Raw genomic sequence first — 25,223 nt, forward strand, 5'->3', positions numbered from 1 at the left:
GGGACCTGTTGACTAGAAGCTCGCTGGTGACTCTGCACAGCTCTAAGCAACATTTCAGGGAACTGGAGCCCTCTTCTCATTTGGCAGATGTTTCGGCAAATTATTTTTCTGCTGCATATCTGGAGAAAAGTGGCCATAGCGGTTAGTGACTACTGGTATGTTGGGTTTCCTGTAGGGGAGGAACAAATCAAATGCAATTAGAAAATTTTTTTGAAGAGTATGGATCATAGCATGACATAACTATTTCTATCTCTGGCACAATCTATAGATCACATAGGATTCTAATAAATGGCATAATATTACAGTAAAATATATAAGACATTTACTCTTGATAAATATTATCAAGACCAAATATTATGACCAGTTTTTTTGTTTCAAATATGCTTTTTGCTATGAAGCATATTCCAAGATGGAATCTTTATCTTTAAAAATGTTTTTAATGTTTATTTATTTCTGAGACAGAGAGAGACAGAGCATGAGTGGGGAAGGGGCAGAGACAGAGGGAGACACAGAATCAGAAGCAGGCTCCAGGCTCTGAGCTGTCAGCAAAGAGCCCGATGCAGGAGTCAAACTCACAGACCGTGAGATCATGACCTGAGCCGAAGTCAGTCGCTCAACTGACTGAGCCACCCAGGCGCCCCATGAATCTTTATCTTTAGAGGTCACCCTTCATCATAAAGAAAAATTTGAATTTTGAAAAGCTGAATTTAGGGTATTTTATGAATTAATTATTAAGACTAAATCTAGAATGTTATTAGATATAGCATATAACTAAAGACTGAGAAAACCAAGATCCCTTAATCAAATGTAGTCGTGCATTAAATGAGAATTTTGCACCGAAGAGACCCAAACCAAGCTAATTAATAGGTGATAGGTATTAGTATTGACAGTATATCCTTACAGTTTCAAACTATGGATTTTAAATGTTAGACAACACTAACCTATTTTGATATTTTCAGATCTCTCAAGGAGAAACCAACAGTAATAATAACCAATAGGCATAAAAGTCTTTTCCATAGGGGTCTAGAAATCTAACAATCCTCTCAAAAATGGAGGGTTCAAGTTGACAGAGTTCAAGACATACTACCCCAAAATATTTCACCTTGACATATTGAATATTTCAAGCTGAAGAATGTGAGAAATAGTTTTTCTTAGTTTTCCTCAAAGAAGGACTTTCTGATTTTTCCCCAAAGGAGGTCATAAAGCACTCAAGTGACAGGTGCTCTCTCTATATTCAGAGGAAAGATGCATCATTTTCTCTGAAACAGAGAGGAATCTGAACAACAGGCTTTGCTAAGTTTACCATACTTACCTCATACTTTTGTCCTGTAGTATCTTTCCACAACTTTCTACCCTTCACCAAACTCAGCATAAAAAACACTCAGGTTTAGTGGTTTCTTTGGGTCCTATGTCACATAAGACTTATGTTAAATACGTGTGTATTCTCTTCCTTTGCTAATCTTTCATTACAGGGGTCCCAGTCAGGAATTTGAAAGGTGGGCGGAAAACATATTTTTACTTCCCTAAAATGCTTTCTGCTTCCTGTTCTCCTGAAAAAAAATCTATTTATTTTCCCCATTTTCCTACTGCGTTTGAACTTCTTCAGTTATTTTCTCTGGAGGAAAGCATTCTTCTATTTTTCAGGCTCTCTACAAACAAAACACAACACAACAAAACAAAACAAAACAGATTTTCAGAATCACCAAAAGAATTCACATAGAAACTTCCCATAATTATATATGTAACTGATGCTCATGAGATTGTATTTACTCCCAGTGGCCGAAAAACATTTGCTTCAGTGGGTTGGTTAGTCACCCCAATGAGATCATCAATTCTGTGGTTAATAGCAGATCCATGAGACAACTTGTGTTCTTTTTTTTAATTTTTTTTTTTTTGAGAAAGAGAATGCAAGCAGAGGATGTGCAGAGAGAGAGAGGGGGACAGAGGATCCAAAGTGCGCTCCACACTGTCAGCACAGAACCCGACGTGGGGCTCAAACTTGTGAACCACGAGACCGTTATCTGAGCCGATGTATGCTTAACCAACTGAGCTATCCAGGCGCCCCAGAGACAATGTGTGTTTTATTTCACTTAGAACACAGCTAAGTGGATTTCTTTTTGTCCACTCTTGTCACTCTCCACTTTCTCCAGGTGTATCAGGGTTTCTGTTAAAGTTTTTATTAAGTTTATTTATTTTGAGAGAGAAAGCACAAGCAGGGGAGGAGCAGAGGGAGGGAGAGACAGAATTCCAAGCAGGCTCTGCACCATCAGCACAGAGCCCGATGCAGGGCTCGAACTCATGAACTGTTAGGTCATGACCTGGGCTGAGATCAAGAGTCAGAGCTTAACCCACTGTGCCACCCAGGTGCCCTCAGGGGTTCTGTTAAGATGATGAGCCTAGAGCAAGGTAGTTTATCACCCTCTTATAGCCAGAAACCAAGTTGCCCTCCCAGAAGGTTTTTTTCTATCCTTCCAGAAATTTTACATGCATACCCAGTTAGCATATGTGTATAAATATTCCTAATCTTTTTTCGTAGAAAATAAGAAAATAACCACAAAGGTTTCCCCACTGCTCTGGACCTTACTTTTCTTATTTAATAATAAGACTTGGAGTACTTTCCACACGAGTGCTTGTAGAGTTGCTTCATTCTTTCTAGGAATAAAGAAACAATTTTGTAAATTGTGGACAAGTTTTGCATATTCTTTTCGGGTGATGATGCTGTTAAGGTTTTCTGTCTCATATGTGGTCAATATCAATAATTTATAGTTTCCGAAAGAAATTCATGCATTACATCCAGTTTTTCAAATTTATTTACATAGTATTTACAATGTAGTCCTATGTTTTTCTTAATTTCTCCTGTATCTGTAGTTATCTTTTTGTTTTCATTTAATTTGTATGAACTTTGTCACTTTTTTCTTTGCTAGGTAGCTACCATTTATCTATTTAATGATTGTTTCCAATGGAATGGAACAATGAATACATTTTTTCATAGTGCTTAATTTTTGTTGTAATCACCATTTCTTCCTTCCTTCTGCTTTCCTTAAACACACCTTTAAAAATTTTTCTCAAACACTTTGAACCGGAAACAATGGCTGATGTGTATTCATTCCCCCCACTCCCAGGCTTTATTGAGGCATAACTGACAATTAAAATTGATACATTTAAGGTGTACAAGCAGGTGATTTCATATATGATTACCACAGTCAAGTTAGTTAACATATCCATAACCTCACATAGTTACTGTGTGTGTGTGTGTGTGTGTGTGTGTGTGTGTGTGTGTGTGTGTGTTGAGAACATTTAAGATCTGCTCTCTGAGCAAATTTTGAGTAAACAATACAGAATTATTAGGTATAGTCACCATGCTATACTTCAGATCCCCAGAACTTATTCATTTTATAACTGAAAGTTTGTACCCTTTGACCAACATCTCCCTGTTTCCCCCACTTCCCAGATCCTGGCAACCACCATCCTCTCTCTGTTTCTCTGAGTTCAATTTTTTTAGATTCTACATATATGTGAGATATACAGTATTTGACTTATTTTGCTTAGGAGAAAGCCCTGAAGATTCATCCATGTTGTCCCAAATGGCAAGATTTTCTTATTTTTTATGGCTGGTATTTGTTTGCATATATATACACCACAGTTTCATTATCTGTTCATCTGTCAGTGGATACTTAGATTATTTCCATATCTTGGCTACTGTGAATGATGCTGTGATGAACAAGGCGGGGCAAGTATCTGCTTGATATACTGATTTGGTGTCCATAGGCCTAGAAGTGGAACGACTGGATCGTATGGTAGTTTCAGTTTTAATTTTTCGAGGAATGTCCATACTGTTTTCCATAATGGCTGCACCAACTTACACCCCCCTCGAGAGTGCACAAGTGTTCCCCTCTCTCCACACCCTCTCCAACACCTGTCATCTCTTGTTTTTCTGGTAATAGCCATCCTAATAGATCTTAGGTGGTATTTTCCTTTTTTTTTTGGCATGTAAGTATTTAATACTACATATATTCCAAGTATTTAAGATTATATATTTTCTTTTGATATACATTCATATGTATTTTTCTAGAAATCCTGCAACTTCAATGTTCATTTCTGCAGTGTCCCAAGAGTTAAGAAACATTTTACTCCAGGTGGGAGTGGATTTGATATGGTGGTCATTGTTGTTTTTACTACTTTCTATGCTATTTTGCAGTGCGCTGCATTGCAGTGCGCTGAATGTTGTCTATATTATTTCTATGTTTTATAAATTATTTATGATTTGTGGACCATATGTGATCATTTTTGACATCATTTCATGGACAAATAGAAAGAAAGTATTTTTTGTCTTTTCAGAGTATAGAGTTGGATGTATACCAATTAGATACAACTTCTTCTATCTTCTATATTATTGTATCAATTAAATTATCAACATTAATTTTCAGGTTATTTTTACGAGTATTTTCAGTATTTTCAGTCTCACTTTTTCCATGGAATTGCTTCAAGAGAAGTGAAGTTCATACTACTATTGTTTTTCTATCTTTCTCTAGATATTTTGTATTTTGGCTTATGAATATTTATGCCACGATATTTGCTGCTTAATCACAAATATTAAGTGTTGCTGCTGATGGAACCATTTGTCATTATATAGAACATTTTGATTCATTTAATGCCTGTTTACCCTGATTCAACCCTGTTTCTTTCTTTTTTTTTTTTTAATGTTTATTTAGTTTTGAGACAGAGAGAGAGAGAGAGAGAGAGAGAGAGACAGAGACAGAGCACGAGCAGGGGAGAGGCAGAAAGAGAGGGAGACACAGATTCTGAAACAGGCTCCAGGCTCTGAGCTGTCAGCACAGAGCCCAACATGGGGCTTGAACTCACAAGAGTGAGATTGTGACCTGAGCTGAAGCCTGACCCTCAACTGACTGAACCACCCAGGTGCCCCAACCCTGTTTCTTTTGATTGCAACATTTGCTTTCTTTTTATTTGAATTTCTCTGGTACATCTTTGACAAACTTTAGTTTCAAGCATTCTGAATCCATTTTTAATTTTTTAAACGTTTTTATTTATTTTTGAGAGAGAAAGAGAGAGAGAGAGAGAGAGAGAGAGAGAGAGAGAGAATGCGTAGGGAAGGAATAGAGAGAAAGAGGGAGACACAGAATCTGAAGCAGGCTCCAGGCTCTGAGCTGTCAGCACAGAGCCCAACATGGAGCTCGAACTCATGAACCATGAGATCATGACCTGAGCTGAAGTCAGATGCTTAATCAACTGAGCCACCCAGGCGCCCCTGAATTCATTTTTAAAATGATGTGTTTTTATATGTATCATTTTATTAACTGTTTATTTGTTATTCAAACTTAGAATCCTTTTATTTTCTTTTACTGGGAAGTTTATTTGTTTTTTTTGATATAGTAAATATCTACAGGCTCATTCCTAATATCTGAGAGGAGGAGTGCAAGAGTATAAATATAGGTCTTATAGGCCACAGGTCATGAACGTCATTGTTTTCATCTTCTAAGGAGCAAACCAGAGTGACTTTTTGTTGTTTCTGACTTGTGATTTTCATAGAAATAATTCTTTTTCATTCTCATTGTTTTGATCAGTAATTAAATATTCATTTAATAAAGAAGATAAAGTCGCAGAGATTTAATTTGTTCAAATTCTGGATCCAACAAGATCACCTGCTCTTTTTTATTTTTTTTCTTTGTTTTGTTTCTTTTCTTTTTAAAGAAATTCATTCATTCATTCATTCATTCATTAATTCACTTATTTAAATTCCAGCATAGTTAACATGCAGTGTTATATTAGTTTTAGGTGTACAATATAGTGATTCAACAATTCTATACATTACTCAGTGCTTCTCAAGATAAGTGTACTCTTGGGCACCTGGGTGGCTCAGTCGGTTAAGCATCTGACTTCGGCTCAGGTCATGATCTCTTTGTTCGTGGTTGAGCCCCACATTAGGCTCTGTGCTGACAGCTCAGAGCCTGGAGCCTGCTTCAGGTTCTGTGTCTTCCTCTCTCACTGTCCCTCTCCCACTCACACTCTGTCTCTCTTTCTCAAAAATAAAAATAAAACTATTTAAAAAAATTAAAAGGGGAGCCTGTGTGGCTCAGTTGGTTGAGTGTCCAACTTCAGCTTAAGTCATGATCTCGCAGTCCGTGGGTTCAAGCCCCATGTCAGACTGTGCTGACAGCTCAGAGCCTGGAGCCTGCTTCAGATTCTGTGTCTCCCTCTCTCTCTCTGCCTCTCCCCTGCTCATGCTCTGTCTCTGTCTCTCTCTCTCTCTCAAAAAAAAAAAAAAAACATAAATTTTTTTTAAATAATAAAAAAATTTAAAAAATTTTAAAAACCAGTGAGTGTACTCTTAATCCCCTACATCTATTTAACCCATCCTCCATCCACCTCTCCTCTGGTAACTATCAGTTTGTTCGCTACAGTTAAGAGTCTGTTTTTTTATTTGTCTCTTTATTTTTTCTTTGTTGTGTTTTGCTTCTTAAATTCTACATATGAGTGAAATCATATGGTATTTATCTTCCTCTGATTGATTTACTTTACTTAGCATTATACTCTGTAGCTCCATCCATGTTGTTGTAAATGGAAAGATTTTATTCTTTTTTATAGTTGAGCAATATTCCATTATATATATATATATATATATATATATATATATATATATATACACACCACATCTTCCTTATCTATTCATCTCTCAATGGGCACTCGGGCTGCTTCCATAATTTGGCTATTGTAGATAATGCTGCATATATCCTTCCAAATTAGTGTTTTTGTATTCTTTGGGTAAATACCCAAGAGTGGGATTACTGGATCATATGGTGATTCTATTTTTAATTTTTTGAGGAACCTCCATGATCTTTTCCACAGTAGCTGTTTGCATTCCCACCAACAGTGCAGGAGGGTTCCTTTTCTCCACATTCTCACCAACACTTGTTGTTCGTTGTGTTTTTGATTTTAGCTATTCTGACAGGTATCAGGTGATGTCTCACTTATTTTTCATTGTTTTAATCAATAATTGTATCTTCATGGTATACATAATTTATAACATCCTTTTTGAGAGTTTTATGTGGGTTATGCTTAAAAGCATTTTGTTCATCTTCACTGTTTAGAGTTTTCAAAAGTTGAAAAGGAATTTCTTTCTGAAAATTTTGTTTTCTTTTCTTTTCAGCTTTCTTTACTGACCTATACTGTTGTGTTTTCTAATTATATGAAGAATTGTATCCTTTCGGGATGCCTGGATGGCTCAGTCAGTTACACATCTAACTCTTGATTTCGGCTCAGGTCATGATTTCACGGTTTGTGAGATTGAGGCCCATGTTGGGCCCTGCACTGACAGTGTGGAGCCTGCTTGGGATTTTCTCTCTCTCTCTCTCTCTCTGCCCCTCCTCTGTGCTCTTTGTCTCTCAAAATAAATAAATAAATAAATACATAAACTTAAAAAAAATAAAAACAAGAATTTTACCCTTTGTAAGATATTAAAGGGCCACCTGGGTGGCTCAGCTGGTTAAGCATCTGACTCCTGGTTTCGGCTGGGGTCGTGACCTTACAGTTTGTGGGTTCTGACCCCGCATCAGGCTCTGCTCTGGCATTGCAGAGCCTGCTTGGAGTTCTCTCTCCTCTCTCTCTGCCCCTCCCCTTGCTCTTGCTCATGTGTGCACTTTGTCTCTGTCTCAGAATAAACTTAAAATTCAAAAAAAAAGCTATTAAAAAGTAAAATTCAACTGTTTTCAAAGTGTATACAGTTTTAGTATATTTTTGTCAAAAACACAAAATTGAGGTAAACATTGCAAATTGAAAAAGTACCTTACTATCTTTTAGAAAACACATTATCTATTGTCAACTTTTTCCTAGCATTGGACATTGCTAAGGATAAACATAAGCCCAGCTTGTGTGTGTGTGTGTGTGTGTGTGTGTGTGTGTGTGTGTGGATGCATATGTATGTGTGTGTGTGTCTGTTTATCCTATGAATTCTAAGGATTCATCCCAATAATTTTTCTGGGATCTGTCTTATTGTATATATCTCTGGATTGGTTTCATATGGAATGCAATAAGCTGTTTATTATAGACTCAAATCTAATTTTACTTATGAGAAGTTTTCTTAAATTCTATTTTAAAGTGTTTTATCTAACAGTCCTTACAGATATTTGCAAATATTATAGTTTCCATTCTGGGTACATAGGAGCATTGAACTAATTCCCCATTTGGAATTAATTTTGGCTCTCTGACCTGTTAGTGGCCAAAGGAATGTTTGTAGAAGTGGCATTTGGTATTTCTGCTGGAAATTTTTAGAGCCGTTGTATGATATGCCTTTTTTATTTCTGATTATAGAGATTTCAGACATTCCAGGTAACAGTGAATCCTTCAGCTTGGACTCCTTACTAGGGATGACATGGAATAAGGCTCAGTCAACCCAAAAAAGACACATAGCCTGAGTGAGAGATTAAAATTTACTGTTTTAGGGGTGCCTGGGTGGCTCAGTTGGTTAAGCATCTGACTCTTGATTTCGACTCAGGCCATGATCTTACTGTTTGCGAGACTGAGCCCTGTGTCAGGCTCTGAGCTGACAGCATGGAGCCTGCTTGGGATTCTGTCTCTCCCTCTCTCTCTCTTCCCCTCCCCTGGTCTCTCTCTCAAAATAAATAAACTTAAAGAAATTATTGTTTTAAGCCACCAAGATTTGAGAGCATGTTGTCATTGCAGAATTATTCAGTCCATCTTGATTAATAGTTTTGCTTTGTTCTGCTGTCTTTTGTTTTATTTTATTGTTTCTTTGACTTAAGTTTTCTTCTCTTTTCTGACATTTTTCTGGTCAATGTTTTTCATCTTCTATTTCTTTTTCATTTTTTTCTTCAAATCTCATTTTCATAAATAACATCTTATGGATGATTCCTTCAGATTAGTGTGCAACTTTGAATAAGGTTGAGTTTTTCCTGGACAAGACCCTTGCTTTGTTAGGACCATTTTCTAGTCATGCAATTGGGTGTTTTGACCTTTCCTTCTGCCAGGTCAACCAAGATCAGCAAATGCAATCCTACTTGCTGTAGAGTCTCTTATACCCTCTGCATTGCAGATAGATTGCTTATAAAATGTAATTATAGCAAATACTTAAACAGCATGTACTTTGTGCTAGGCATTGTTCTACATGCTTCACCAACATGAATTCATTTAATTGTCATGGAATCCCTATGGAGTAGGTACTACATGGAACCCCATTTTATAGATTGTTAATTAGAGAGATCAGAACATGGTGATTTGTCCTCACGATCAAATGGCTGCATGGTTGGTAAGTGGCAGAGCCAGGATTCAAACCCAGACAAGCAGGCTCCAGAGTCCCCTTTTTTCATTAATATAGCACAGGAGGAGCCGAGATGGCAGAACAGCATGGAAGTTTTCTGTGTGTCTCGCATCCATGAAATACAGCCAGACCAACACTAAACCATCCTGCACACCTAGAAAACTGATTGGAGGATTAACACAACAATCTGCACAACGTGAACCACAGAACTCAGCAGGTATGTGGCATGGAGAGGTGAACGTGGGGAGCGAGAAGCTGTGAAAAGGGAGGTGCTTTTGCGGGCAGAGAGAGGACAGAGACAGGGGGGTGGGGGCGGGGAATACTGGAAAAGCACTCCTCCTCAAAAGCAGCTGGAGAGAAAGTGGAAAATTGGAAACAGCCTCAGGGACTAAACTAAAAATGGAGAAAGGAGAAAGGTGAAAGGAGAGGGTTTAAATTCCATTAAGGCTGTAAACAAGGGGAGCGCAAAGGCTGCAACTCCACAGCTCAATACCTGGCAGTGCTCTGGTGGGAGGGGCGAATTCCCAGGAACAGAGTGGGGTCCAGGAGGTTCGTGGGCCACACGGGGAAAAGCGGTTCCATTGTTGGAGGGACATTTGGTAGAGACTGTTGAAGCCACCTGGCCCCAGCAGACTCCAGAAAACGGCCATATTTGCTAGTGCTGGAACAAGGTCATTAAGGGTGACTCCTGGTGCCAGATGTGTGTTGTGATTTTCCATAATCCCTGAAAAGCTGCTGTTACATTATCTTGCGAAATTTTTCTGGGGTGGGCTGGCACCTGGCTGCAGTCTCGGGGCACCAGCAGCAGCAGGATCCAGCAAGTGTTCCTGGGCGCAGTCGATATTCAGCCATTGTTCATTTGGCCATTGCTCGGTGAGACCCTCCAGCAGAGGGGCAGGACGGGTCAAAGCCACAGTCCTTTGGAAGTAAGGGGCGAGGAAAACAGCTGCATCTGAGATAGGACTTGGGAGAGACGTGCTGCCTGGGGCCTGGTCATGGACAGTGAAGAAGCGGGGAGTGGACGAAAGCTGAAGACAGAGGACGGGTGAGTGATTGTTGATGGGGGAGAACAGAGTTCCGATGCTGGAGACTGGGTAGCTGGGTGGCACCATTTTCACCGCTCCCATGCATGCACAAACAGTATCTGTGAGCGCCACAACAATCCACCCCAGTAGGCTGGCAGCGCCATCTAGTGGAGAACGGAGTCGTTGCACTGAGCTCTACCCAGGTGGGCCAACCTTGCTCTTCAAGAACATAAGTCTCACTGCCTGCTTAGTTTATGGACTATAAAGCACTTTACAGTCTGGCTTCTATGGGAAAACGAAGTAATTTCAGTTCTATTTCAATCTGTTAGCAGGTCCATCTATTCAGTTTTCTTTCTTTTTTTTCTTTTTCACTTCTTTTTTTTTCTTGAATACAGAAAGAGAACAATTTCATTTTTATTTCCAATTTTTGTTAAAAATATTTTTCTTTAATTTTTTACTATATTTTTTACTTTTGTGTAAATTTTTTCAAATTCTATTTTACTTCTATCATTTTATTTTAGTCTACTTCAGTGTGTTCAATTTTTCAAATTTTCAAATGATTTCCTTTTTCTTTTTCTTTTCTCTTTTTCATTTCTTTTCTTTTTCTTGAATGCAGAAAGAGAAAAACTTCATTTTTACTTTCAATTCCTATTAAAAATATTTTTCTTTATTTTTTATTATACTTTTTGCTTTTATGTAAATTTTTTCAAATTCTATTTTACTTCCATCATTTTATTTTAGTCTACTTCAGTGTATTCATTTTTTCAAATTCTCAAAAGATTTCCTTTTTTTTTCTTCCCCCCCCCCTTTTTTTCTCTAATTTGTCAAACCACTTTCAACGTTTTTTTATTTATTTTTGGGACAGAGAGAGACAGAGCATGAACGGGGGAGGGGCAGAGAGAGAGGGAGACACAGAATCGGAAACAGGCTCCAGGCTCCGAGCCATCAGCCCAGAGCCCGACGCGGGGCTTGAACTCACGGACCGCGAGATCGTGACCTGGCTGAAGTCGGACGCTTAACCGACTGCGCCACCCAGGCGCCCCTGTCAAACCACTTTCAACACCCAGACCAAAACACACCTAGGATCTAGCATCATTTACTTGTTTTTGTGTGTGTATGTGTGTGTGTCTTAAATTTTTTAATTTTAATATTTTTTAATTTTAATTTTTTTAAATTTTAACTTTTATACCTCATTAGTTCCTTTTCTCCCTTCAAAATGACAAAACAAAGGAATTCACCCCAAAAGAAAGAGCACGAAGAAACGACAGCCAGGGATTTAACCAACACAGATACAAGCAAGATGTCTGAACCAGAATTTAGAATCACAATAATAAGAATACTAGCTGGAGTCAAAAATAGATTAGAATTCCTTTCTGTAGAGATAAAAGAAGTTAAAACTAGTCACAATGAAATGAAAAATACTATAACTGAGCTGCAATCATAGATGGATGCTGCGACGGCAAGGATGGATGAAGCAAAACAGAATCAACGATATAGAGGACAAACTTATAGAGAATAATGAAGCAGAAAAAAAGAGGGAGATGAAGGCAAAAGAGCACAATTTAAGAATTAGAGAAATCAGTGACTCATTAAAAGGGAACAACATCAGAATCATAGGGGTACCCAGAAGAGGAAGAGAGAGAAATAGGGGTAGAAGGGTTATGTGAGCAAATCGGAGTGGAAAACTTTCCTAACCTGGGGAAAGACACAGGTATCATCAATACAGCACATTTTCCCTCTCAGATATGGTGGCCACAAAGACTCTCTCCTTGACTTAATCTAGCCAGGCTCCTCTGAGCCCTCTCCTCAACTAGAGGAGAGGGCTATAAAACTGGAACAAACACTAGTTTGTAGTTTATAATAGCTCAAGGCTGTATCCCTAGGATGACCCTAGCCATCCTTAAAGTGCCTGCCTGAGAAAACTCAGGGTTGCCAAATGAATTGTTCCAGCCAACACATGAGGAGACAGCCCTGCCACCCAGGATCTGTGGGAGGGTAGGAGCATAACTTGGATAAACACCAGTCAGCAAACCCAGGTAGGTTCCAATAGACCAAACCCTCCCTTCCCGCTTGTCGTAATTTTTCACTTCTCTGACTCTACTGAGCTCCTGCTCGCCCCCTCCTGCCACCCCATTCTCTCTGAAAAATGCCGAGTCACTCTGTACAAATCAAAGTTGAGTTCAGGTCATGCTTGGCTCTTGTCTTTATTACAGTAGTTATTACCAATTAAAATCTGTCCTTCCTGTTTTAACTAGTGCCCCCTTTGCTTATCATTAACAACAGTCTGTATGATTCTTCATTCAGTTTCAATTCCCTTGCTTCTCCTTGGTGTGAAACGAAATCCAGATAAGCCCCCAGCACTAGCATCTATTCCCATTGCTTCCAACAATGGGCGGAGGTCTTGTTTCACCAGCTGTGCCAACATTTTGGAGTTCCTGCACCCTCTGCTCGAGAGACACAGCTGTAGACATTTTTGCCCCATGTTTCCTCAAACCCAAGTTTGACTTTGCCTCATAAAGACCATCTTTCTACATTATGGTTTTGGACTATAACTGTCTCCTAGATGAAATTTGTGTTTTTACTTTAAATTCTCTGTGATTTTTAGAATGATGTTAAAAAGGCAGAAAGGCAACACCATTTCCAGTCTGCCATTTTAAAGTTAAATTTTGGATTCATTTTTAAGATTAAATTCACTAAGAATACAGATCAAATCTAAGACTTAATAACCTTAGATTTATCAAAATCACAATGTTGGCCAGTAGTACCGAAGCTTTTATACATTCATAGGGCTAACATCTCCACCATAGGCAGATGGGGTGGTCCCAAACACAATGGCCTGAATGATTTAAATTTGTTCCATGGAAAATATTATTAAGGTCTGCAGTGGGAGAATCTTTTTCCACTAGCACTACTTGCAGGCTATTACTCTTCCAGTTGTAAGGAGTTTAAAATGACCCATAGCAGAAAATGGATTGAGCTGGAGAAAAAGCAGCCAGTAGCTCCATACATCTCTCCCTGGTGTTAACCTTTCAAGGGAGGAAGACAGAAGTATTCAGAACATCCTGGAAAGAAGTAAGACTCCCTTACTAATCAAGTCCTGGGATCAGTCAAGGGATAAGAGCAGTGGTCTCAGGTGAATATATTTTACTATAAAGGCTGTATGGGACACACAAATAAGGTACAATATTGAGAAAAACCAAGTGGAGTCCAAATTTTGATGCTCAGAGGATGCCCTAGGAAAAACCACAACTATTATCTAATTCAGTCACACCAGGCTTAGTTGCTGCTCTCAATGTGCCAGATTCCACATGTAAAATTTTTCTGCTTAGATTCTCACCAGTTCATTTCTTCACCCATTTATTCACTCATTTATTCATCAGTTTTGGGGATAAGTGTGGTGGATTACCACCGATGAATAGAGCAGAGGAGAATCTTCATCCAAATCAACTTCTTTTTTTTTTTTTTTTTTTAAATTTTTTTTTTTCAACGTTTATTTATTTTTGGGACAGAGAGAGACAGAGCATGAACGGGCGAGGGGCAGAGAGAGAGGGAGACACAGAATCGGAAACAGGCTCCAGGCTCTGAGCCATCAGCCCAGAGCCCGACGCGGGGCTCGAACTCACGGACCGCGAGATCGTGACCTGGCTGAAGTCGGACGCTTACCCGACTGCGCCACCCAGGCGCCCCAATCCAAATCAACTTCTAATGAGTAAGGACTTCCAGACTTGAAAATAACCTTAATTCTCCAAACCAGCCTCTAAGGAACAATACAGTATGCCCATGTTTTAACAGAACATTATAAAATCAATAATCATTCTGGTTTGTTTAAATATTAAGAGTAGGGATGATGACCTGTATCCCATTTCCCCAACCAACACCTAGCGTTATCATGTATGCAGCAGACCCCCAATGAATATTTGTTAAAAGAAAAAAAGTATGTGTTATATATATATGTCATAGGTATATCACAGTATATCATGTCACATATCTACCATGTTAATCGAATAAGGAATTACTAGGTAGGAGGTATTGCTACGATAAATCATAGTTGTACTAGCAAGAAAGCAAATAGTATATCTAAATGGCTAAGAGAGGTAATCATTTATCCATAGAGGTGACAGGGTGACATTATCCATTTATTAGCAAATTAGTTATTTGTCACACTCAAGGAAACCAAATATTTTCTTATTTTCCCAAAGATTGGACAATAAACTTCCTTCCATAAATGCTTTGGATCTGTAAAAATACTCATTAGTTTGAAGTGACAGAATTCTCTGGAAACCAATTCAAATAGCCTTTCCTGTCAGCAAGGTGACACAACACATTTACTTGCTCAAATGCCCTAGATACCAATGTCAACTAGCAATGGCTTTGCTAAAGCCACTGGCACAAACTTCTTAATTAAAAGAGTCCATCTAAAACAAAATTGATGAACATACTGCTTTTTATATTCAGCTTTATTCAAAATTTTGGCTTTTAACTTTAAAATATGCTAGTCTATTGAAAGTTCTTCATTGCAAAAAAAAACAAACAAACAGAAAAGGGTGGAATGAAATACAATAAGAAGAAGAAGGATTATTGAAACAATATAAGGAAGTCTCAAGGAAATGAAATAAAATTGAGTTTCATGAGAACTATACTAGTATCTGGGAAGTCAGGAACCAAATTCCTTCTCTCTCTCTCTCTCTCTCTCTCTCTCTCTCTCCCTCTCACTCCCTTCACTCCTCCTGTGCTCCTTCTTCATCTCTGTGTGTGGGGTTCTCTGGCCACATGATCTCTCCTCTCCCCATTCCCTATGCCTCTACTACAATTTCATCTTTGCATGTTGACTTCCCCAGCTTTCTCTTACTGTGATTCCCTTTTACTGTAAGTAGTTGTGGCTTGCCATGGCAACCTTTAATTTCTGACTGTGGCTTCTGGTCTCTTCGTCCAAACTGTTGATAATCACAGATAATCAGATGGTCTGCACTACTTGGCTCTTTGGAGGTCAGGCACCCATCCCTGGTCCAACTGGTTTAAACTATACAACATAAAATATGAACCCTCTTGCCTGGGCTGGGGCTGGAGGGTGGTGACGGAGCAGGTGGCAGGAGGTGATAGGCACTTTGAGCTCTGCCACCACATGCAGCAGTGGTCAGAGAGATCTTAGAGGTCAGAGGTCTTAGAGGTCAAGCCCCCTTCTCCTACCAAAGTCCATGTGTCTCAGGAAATGGAAAGTGTGTATTGAGTTCAGACTTCCTCTTACCCTTGCCCCACCATTGATTTACTCATTTTCATTAAGTACTTACTGAAGATCTGCTATTAGGCAGACACTGTGCAGTGGGGGAAAAACAAAATTTTTATCTTCTTCATTGCTCAGGAGAAGTGTTTAGATTCTGACATCATCTGTTCATGTCAAATGGAAGACACTGAAGAAATGATTACATTTCAAAAAGGCCTTCCTTCAACCTAAGTATTTGTCACTAGACATAATCTAAGTTGGGGAAGAAAGACACTTGGAATCTAAGGGAATCTGGCCTTGACCCCAGGCTGACCCTTCACGGGTGAAATATATAAATTTAGGCGAGCCAGCTCAACATGCTCCCTCAGTTTTCTCATCTCAAATTGGGACACATGGTATCTGCTGTTCATACCTCTCACAGATGGTTCTTATAAGAGGGTAAAAACTTAGATTTTCTATATGTGAAGTGATAAGACTTATAATTACTTTACAAAAGGTTTCCAAGCAAAGTTTTGGATGTGAGGGAAAATCTGACCATGGCCTGATCCATCCCACCCCTGCCATATTGCTTGCATTTATTTATTTACTTATTTATTTATTTATTTAATATATTTTTTACTCAAGTATAGCTGACACACAATGTTACATTAGTTTCGGGTGTACAACATAGTGATTCAACAACAGTATGTGTTAAGTTGTGCTCACCCCAAGTGTAGGCATCTGTTACCACAGAACGCTATTACAATACCACTGACTATATCCCTTAGGCTGTGCCTTTCATCCCCATGACCTACTCATTCCGCAACCGGAAGTCTGAACCTCTCATTTCCCTGCACCCATTTTGGACATTCCACCCCCCAACCCCTCTGGCAACCATTACTTTGTTCTCTCTATATATGGGTTTGTTTCTGCTTTTAATTTGTTTGTTTACTCATTTGTTTTGTTTTTTAGATTCCACATATGAGTGAAATCAGGGTATTTGTCTTTCTCTAGCTGACTTATTTCATTTATCATTATACCCTCTAGGTCTATCCATGTTGTTTCAAATGGCAAGATTTTGTTCTTTTTCATGCCTGAGTAATATTCCATTATATATATATACCACATCTTCCTTATCCATTCATGTACGGGAGGACACTTGGGTTGATTTCATATCTTGGCTATTGCAAGTAATGCAGCAATAAACATAGGGGTGCATATATCTTTTTAAATTAGTGTTTTCCATTACATTGCTTTTAAAACGTGATTGGACATCAGGGTCTGTTTGGTTTTTTTTTTTTTTTTTTTTTAGTCATGTCATTTTAAGGGTTCTAATGTCCAATATGGTGAAGTATTTCTATATACACTTGATTTTTTTGAAAATCCCTAAAGAAGAAAAAAAAGCACAGGTATTTCTTAAATAGATATAAAATTATCCCAATTTTTCAGTTTCTCCAGAAGTGTGCAGATGAATACAAGCAGAATTGCCTGGGAAAAAAACCTTACAATAATCTCTAGTATCTGTCCAGTCCTTCTGTATAGCTACACTCAGACTTTCAAAATCACATAATCACACAGCTCATGCTATGAGAAAAATCCATTATTGTCCAGTCCAGACAAAAGAAAATGAATTTCAACTGAGGCCAAAGATATTCAGGTGAGACCTATGACAGACTCTCTAAAGGTACTTACTAATATCTAATTCTAGAATTCTTTGGAAACTTCATACTGAGGAGCAGAAGCTGTTCCATGAATTAAGACAGATCGGTTTGTTTTATCTCCTTGTTCTGGTTCTGTCTGTTCTAGAACATTCTCCTTCAACCTCTCTGCCTCTTTTACTCTTGGCTTTCACTGCCTTGGGACAGATGCCTCATCCTGTTAGGGCCAGTCCCCTCCTGTGCCCTCTGATAGCATCATTTTAGAAACTGTAATCATTCTTTGTTAACTGACAGTTGCCCTAGGGCTCTGGCCCCTGGGGAAATGTTCCTTCCATGCGGACACATTCTAGAGCTTAATGTAATGTCCCTATATACTTAAAGCAGTGCCCGTGCATAGCTAGAGCAGTGCCTTGTATGGAAAATGCTTCCCAAGACCTGACTTGAATTTAGAGGAGAAAGAAGGAGGACATGCCAGCCTGGGGGATCGTGCATAGAATATGTTTTATGATTCTCTTCCCTCTGAAAAAGGAAAAGTAAATGCACACCTACTGTGTTTAAGCTTAGATGTTGGGTGTTGGTTTAAAGGACATGATAGATTTGGGGCGCCTGGGTGGCTCAGTCAGTTAAGCATCCGACTTCAGTTCAAGTCATTCATGATCTTGAGGTTCATGAGTTTGAGCCCCAAGTCTGGTTCTGTGCGGACAGCTCAGAGCCTGGAGCCTGCTTCAGATTCTGGGTCTCCCTCTCTCTCTACCACTCCCCTGCTTGTGTTCTGTCTCTTTCTGTCTCAAAAATAAATAAACATTAAAAATTTTTTAAAATAATAAAAAAATAAAGTACACAGTGAATCAGAGACAGCTGGTCAGAAAAAAAAAATTGTTTTAATCTGATGGAAGTTGAGTCTGCTGATTAAGGCAGACTCTAGAGGCAAACTTCTCGAACCTGAATCTTACTAATTTGCTTACTAGCTTTGTGAACTTGGGCACATTCTTGACCTCTGTGTCTCAGCGTCTTCATTTATAAAGTGGAGAAATAATTGCACTCGTCATATCTTCCATTCTGACCAAGGAGTCTTTCTAAATCACAGATCTGCTCCTGTCTCTTCCTTTAAAACAGAAAGAATAAGGCAAAGAACAAGGCAAACTGGGCCTTCTTGAGCTTCCCTTGGCTCCCTTCCAGCCCCGTTTCCTGCCCTTGTGTGTGGATGCCCAATTATCCATTCAGTGTGTATATATGGCATGCCAGCTATGGGACCTGTACTGTTGGGCATTTAGCAGAACCAGCAGGTGGCATGCAGCCATGCCATGTGGTAGGCCCAGTTTGGATTATATAGATGCATAGCATCCTAACTGGTGTAAAAGAGAGACAGAAGTCAAAAAAGAAAGATTCAGTATGTCACACAAAGTGCGGTAGGACAATGAAGTGGGTAAAGAAAGAGAGGCCAGCGAGGTAGCAGGCGTTTGTCCTTTTACAGTGGATGGTCAGTGAAGCTTGCCTGATAAGGTTAAGTAGGAGCAGAGACCTGAATCAGACAGGTGGGGACGTGGGGATCCTACAGAGCCTTCAGGGCAGAGGGAAGAGCAGAGGTTTGCAAGAGAAGTTAGGAGGATGCTTGCTGGGTTTGAAGATCAGGAAGGTTGGGGGGTGGGGAGGCTGGGCTGTGGGGAGCCATGAGAAGAACAGGGGTGATGAGGTCAGTGATGCAAGAAAGGGCCAGATAATTTAGGGCTTCGAGACCATCACGAGGACATTGGATTTTGTTTTGAATGAGATGCAAACCATAGGCAGGTTTTTAAGTGAGGAGCGTCATGATCGGATCCTGGTTTCAGGTAATTCGTGTTGCTGCTGTTGCTGAGAATAGCCCTGAAGGGGGCGGGGACAGAAGCAGAGAGACCAGAGGTGGGTGCCACTGTCTATCCCAGAGATGTTCTTCCGTGGCTCCCGGGCTCCAAGCTTCTCCGTGGTAGGCTCTGTGTCTTTTTGCTGTATTTTCCCCATCTCCTAGCACACAGCTCTGCAGAGAGAAGGTATCCAATAAACATTTGTTAAATAAATAAATGCTTCTATGCCATTGCAAATGTGTTTCTCCAATCCAGCATGCTCTTTCTGCCCCAGTGGGCAGTTCAGCCTTCAAAGCAGCTCAGACAGACATTGTTCTCTTCAGCAACCTAGTTAGACCTTTAAATCGGAGTCTCCGGGGAGACCTGGGGAATTAGTCTGTTCTAAAAGCTTGGCAGGTGATCCTAATGCGTAGCCAGGGTTACACAAGGAATCAAAAGGAGGGAACAGAGAGAACAGTTCTCAGAACGTGTCTGTCTCAGAGCACAGAGAGTTGCAGCATAGATGCACTCAGAGCACTTCCTAGCAGCATAGATGCTGTTCATTATCAGCTCCGACTCCTTTTCCTTGGAGTGGTCAGGGTAACACTTACCTAGCCGGCTTGTTTCAGTCAACTTTGCAAACAGCTGCTTCCTGTTTGCCAAAATGAGAGAATTGGTTAATGTCAGGTGAGTGGTAAAAAGGCCAAGTCCATCGCCACAACTCTTGCTGGGATAAGGTGGTAATTAATTGGGAATAAAAATGTGGGCTGGAGAAAATGGTTTTTGTGAAGCAATGGAAGTGAAACAGGTGAATATATTCCTCCCTTATTTCCATTACCTTAAATCTCTGAGGCCTCTGCCTGGGTCTGGAATGCCACCCATAGAACTTGAATCTTTATCAGTGTTTCGCAAAGCAAGGCTTGAGGACTGCCTGCATTAGTGTCCCCAGGTACTTCATAAAATGGGGTCCTGCGCCTCATCCCAGATAAATGAATAATCACTGGGGTGGCATTTGAGAGTCTGCATTTTAATTAGATATTACTTATTTATGTGGCCTCGGGGTGTTTTTCAAAGAGACAGCCCCTGTTGATAAATTGCCCTGGGTTCTCTGTTGGTTTGTTTTCACAATGCAGGAGGCATCAAAAGATGGTCTATGTTTCTTAAGTCCCAAGAAAAGTGCATGGAAAGAGCAAACCAGATTCTGCAGAATGTGGCACGACAGACAGCAGACTCGTGGCCAACAATATCTGAAATGAGGCTACTTCTGCTCCCCTAATTTGTCATTTTAGTAGTCAATAGCCTTTTGTTCCAGCAGGTAGAGGGGCGCTCCAAAGGGCTACAGAAAAGGAAAGGTTTTTAAAGGTAGAGAGGGAGCGGAAAAAAGGAAATTATTAGCAAAGAATCCATCGTTTTAGGCGAGGTCGCCCTCCTAAAGAGAACCAAAGGGGTCCACCAGTACCCTAGTGCTGACCGGGAAGTTCCCATGTAGACTGGTGAGAGATAACCTGTCTGGGCGGGAGCGGGTGAAACCACAGTCTGGTTAGGTATTAAATCTTGGTTTACTGAGTTGGGGCTTTAACCTAAGTTATGGCATTCTGGGCCTGTGTTTCTTTCATTTATGTATTTATTACAGTGTATTTATTTATTTTGAGAGAACGAGAGAAAGCACAAGCCGGGGAGGGAGAGGAGAGAGCAAGAATCCCAAGCAGGCTCTGCACCGACAGCACAGAGCCAGCCTGTGAGGGGCTCGAACCCACCAATGTGAGATCGTGACCTGAGCTGAAGTCGGATGCTCAACCGGCTGAGCCATCCAGGTGCACCAGGTGGTTTTCTCTCTAACAGGGTGCACTGCCCACCACTTCCTAGCAGAAATCCCAGGACGAAAGGAACCAGCCTTGTCTTTTAGAAAATGAAAAGAGTATTTCTTGTCATACAAACCACATGTGAATCCACATGGTTCAGGTTTATGAAATTAAAAAAAAATTTTAATGTTATTTATTTATTTGGGACACAGAGAGAGAGAGAAACAGAGTGTGAGTGGTGGAGGGGCAGAGAGAGAGGGAGATACAGAATCTGAAGCAGGCTCCTGGCTCTGAGCTGTCACCACAGAACCAGACTTGGGGCTCGAACTCATGAACCTCGAGATCATGAATGACTTGAGCTGAAGTCGCATGCTTAACCAGCTGAGCCCCCAGGTGCCCCAGGTTTATGATATTTTAGAATCAAATCTACAGATTGGATGTTAGCGCTCATTAACAATGGCTTCCTTGTAATGAGTTGAAGCCTGGGATAAAGAACAGCCCATGATCTGCCACTGGTCACCTGAGGCCACCTCCAAAGGTTGGAATGACAGCTCCACCAGCCATGAGATACGTGGCACAGAGTCCTAGGCCAGTTGTACAGGCAAGTATCACATTTTAAATGTTTCAGATTCTATGCTTTGAGTAGGCACTTACTGAATACCTGCTGCCGTGGCTGGTGTAGCAGTTGGCCACGAGACAGAGCTACCTTCCCAGCCAGCCAGCTGCTGTCTGTTTTTCACGGACTGTTTGTTGGGATCTGTTGTGTGATAGACACAGCCTCACAATATGTGGTGCCAAGATTTGATCTGAAACCAAATGGAAAATAACCAAATAGGTGGTAAATATCCAGGTGTTTCTGGAGTTACAGTACTGTCACCCTTGTTATCACCAGAGAGAAGGAAACTTGAGGTGAAACCGTAAATTGTTCATAAAAAGGTCAGAGGCTAGAACAGAGAGAAGGAGGAGTGGCTGGTTAAAAACAATCCAATGTGGGTAATTGAAACAGACCTTAAAAATTGCACACAGAAATTTGACAGAGCATGAGGGGATATACTAGTGTAACTTTTATGGGTAAAGTTGTTTAATTAGTATAAATCTTCCTTTAAGATGAAATGCATCAAAGGGTAAACAGATGGCTGTCAAGTGAGTACGTTCAATAAATTGGCCTACACCTTAATGTTAGCCATGCTAGCATAATGCCTGCTTGCTTAATTCATCCAGTGGTGTTTATCCATTATATAATAAAGATTTATTTATTTTTGAGCGGGGGGGGGGACAGAATATCCAAAGTGGGCTCTGAGCTGACGGGAGACAGCCCGATGCGGGGCTCGAACACATGAACCTTGAGATCATGACCTGAGGAGACGTCAGATGCTCAACTGACTGAGCCATCCAGGTGCCCTAAATCCATTATATAATAAATGACAGTGAGAACTGATTCAGAGTTGATTCTGAAAACACCCAATTCTCTGTGACAGCAAATGTAACCATCCTTTATAATGCTGACCTACAAAACCAGCAATGGCTCCGTTCAGGATATAGTATCAGTATTCATACATCCCAGAGCAAGAATTTCCTGTCCTCTTTTAGGTCCTAGCTGGACTAACAATCAAATTTGACGTGAGACAGGTAAATGGGAGAAAATCACCTTTAATTTTCTATCTACGAGGAATCCCTCACAGACATGGAAATTCAAGGATAGTCAGGCAAAATAAAGTATATACGCCATCCTGAATAATAAGACAGTAGGGGTCTGGGACTTCACAATGGAAGCAATGCAATTCACAGGAAGATGAAAAAGAGTAAATGTTTGGTAAACAAGGGTTTGCTGTGGCCTGAGAAACAATAGGACATAAAGGACTTTGATCAACTAGGTTCCTCCCTGTCCACCACCCCTAGTTCATAGTGTATGCAGTTCTCTGTGATATTAACTCCCTGCCTGGAGCAAGTCCTCTATCTAAATTCTTTTAGGCAGCTCTGGGGGAGGTAAAGATCTTTTCCTGAATCTACTGGATTTTGATTGCTTTTTAACTCCAAATACTCTTCAGGCAAGAGAGGCTCATCCAAGGGTGGCTGGTCCTAGATCTCTGGCACAGAAGCCCAAACTATTAAAAAAATAATAATAATAAAAACAACAAAAACAAATTAAAAAATTAAGAACTTAAAAAAAATTAAAACAACAACAAAACAAACATTTCCATCATGAGTCCAAGGATTCACACAAACAGTTAACTGAAATGAAATTGAAAAAATCTTAAAAATCTGACCTCTCTGGCTCGTCTTTCATGAGCCTAGTCACCTGACCTCCGGTTCTTTTCTCTTGCTCTTGCCTAGACATCGCCAGTCAGAACAGCAGGATTTAGGCTGACCTATTCACCCCCAAAAGCCTGACCCCCAAGTATCATCATACTGGGGATCAGGTTTCAAAATATGTATTTTGGGAGGATATAATCGTTCAGTCCAAGCACTATCAACTGCCCATCTGATCTATGGTCTTAGTGTCATACCTTCTCTAAGACAGTGACTTAAGAGGTTTGCTCGAGGAGTTTCCTCACAATTGAAACTTCTTCAGGAACCCAGAAGCTGCCACTCACATAGGGGCTACAACATGTGGCAACCCATAGTTTCTCTGAGATTCTTTTAGTAGATTGTTGGAAATGCAATTGGACCGACATAGAGAATTCACATACTGAAAAAAAAAAAAGATCCATATACACATGATAAAAATTACTCTATGAGTAATGTAGAAATGCAAATTTTCATTTTTCTTTTACCAAGTCGACAGATGTTTTTTCAGTGATAATTTGGAGTCTTGGTGAGCATGCAATAAAATAGGTCCCTCCAGTTACTACTGGAGGGAGAAAAGAAATATTCCTGACCTGGTGATTCCATTGATATTAAATTGTTCTAAGGAAATAATCATAGATGTGTACTATAATTTATGTACAATGTTGTATACTATAGTTTTATTCATGAGTGAAAAATAGAAATAAAGTAAGTATTTAACAATGGAAGGTTAATTAAGCAAATTATGGTAAATTTATGTAATGCATCAACACTATGCCACCATTTCAAAAAGCGCCTTTATTAATACCTAAGGATGTTAGAAAATACTGTGTGTATAATTTTAGATGAAAAGATTAGGTCACAAAACTGTACATGGCATGAATCTTATTTTGTTTTTTAAAAATACACATACACAACATGCATAGGAAAAACTAGCAAACTGGGCGTAAATATTTCCTGGAAATAATGGTGGCTATTTGTGATTAATAGGATTATAGGTAATTTTGGCATTTCTGATTACTTATAAATACTTTTTCAAAGTTTCCACAAAGATCAGGTATTACTTTTATAATCAGAGACAATAAATATTTTTCTAGTCAGAAAGACAGTAAACATTATTTCCTAAAGGAGCTGAAATAGGGAGCCATCCCCTAGGGGATAACAGAACTATCACTGGAGTTCTTCCCCGAGGGATTCACAGAATGTGGTCACCTACATTAGGGACAGGATGAAAGCAAGAAGAGCCCATCTTTGTAACTTACATTGAATTGGTTGTGAAGTATGCTCTTTGGGTCCTTGGAACAGCAAAGGCCAATGCCATTTAGAGATGGAAATGAGTGAATGTTCATCTCAGGATGGGAATGCTCTATCAAATCTGAGAAATTGAAGTCTGTGGCACCAGGAAACAACAGAGTCCTCTCTTTTGTATGGTCTGCTAGGTGCAGAACCAGCTGATGGGCTTTAAAATAATGTGAATTAAGTAATGAAAAAAATGTTCATTCATCATATACTTATTTATTCTAATTTATCTGACCTGGAATTCATGAAACCTGTCCATAGAAGGCACCATGGAAGGCCTTGGCTTACATCAAAAATTAGTTTGAGAAAGGAAAGAGATAAAAATAAACCTCGAGCACAGCATCAGCTAATCAAAGATCAGGTTGTCCCGCCTTCCCAATTTCATTAAATCCAGAGAATTCTAAGGCTGAATAGGAACAAACTATAAACTATAGCATCATAGAACTGTAAAGACTTCACAGATTGTCTCTCCCAATCAGCATCTTTTACAGATGAAGAAACAGACCCTGCAGAGGTGAAGAGCCTTGCACAAGATCACACACCAATTTAATAGCAATCAACATGAGAATTCGGATCTTCTGACTTTCAGGCTACTCTCATTCTGCTACAACATACTGGTTTTCAGTGAGAAATGTCGCATTTGATCTGTTTCATTTGTGTATGTAGTCATGGAATGTTCCCACCACCATAGCAAGTGAGCCTGGGTGGCAGGTATAGTAAATAACACGTTCTCTAAAAATGCCACCTTTCTGTGCAATGTATTTTTATCCACTCTGATAGGTCATTTTCACATCAAGCATTATATAACACCCTTTAAAGTTAATTCTAAAGACCTCAA

General features: G+C 39.7%; 1 long non-coding RNA gene across 1 annotated transcript; it reads left to right on the forward strand.

Moving 5' to 3' along the window:
* LOC147579460 (uncharacterized) lies at positions 1-25,126 on the forward strand. Its single transcript, XR_015253174.1, has 4 exons — positions 1-141; positions 4,073-4,136; positions 9,353-9,512; positions 24,865-25,126. It is a non-coding gene; the product is annotated as an uncharacterized LOC147579460 (long non-coding RNA).
* The last annotated feature ends 97 nt before the right edge of the window (positions 25,127-25,223 follow it).

The sequence above is a fragment of the Puma concolor genome, chromosome B4 (genome assembly GCF_028749965.1).
Source record: "Puma concolor isolate L17-30 chromosome B4, mPumCon1.1.hap2, whole genome shotgun sequence".
Taxonomy (NCBI): Eukaryota; Metazoa; Chordata; class Mammalia; order Carnivora; family Felidae; genus Puma; species Puma concolor.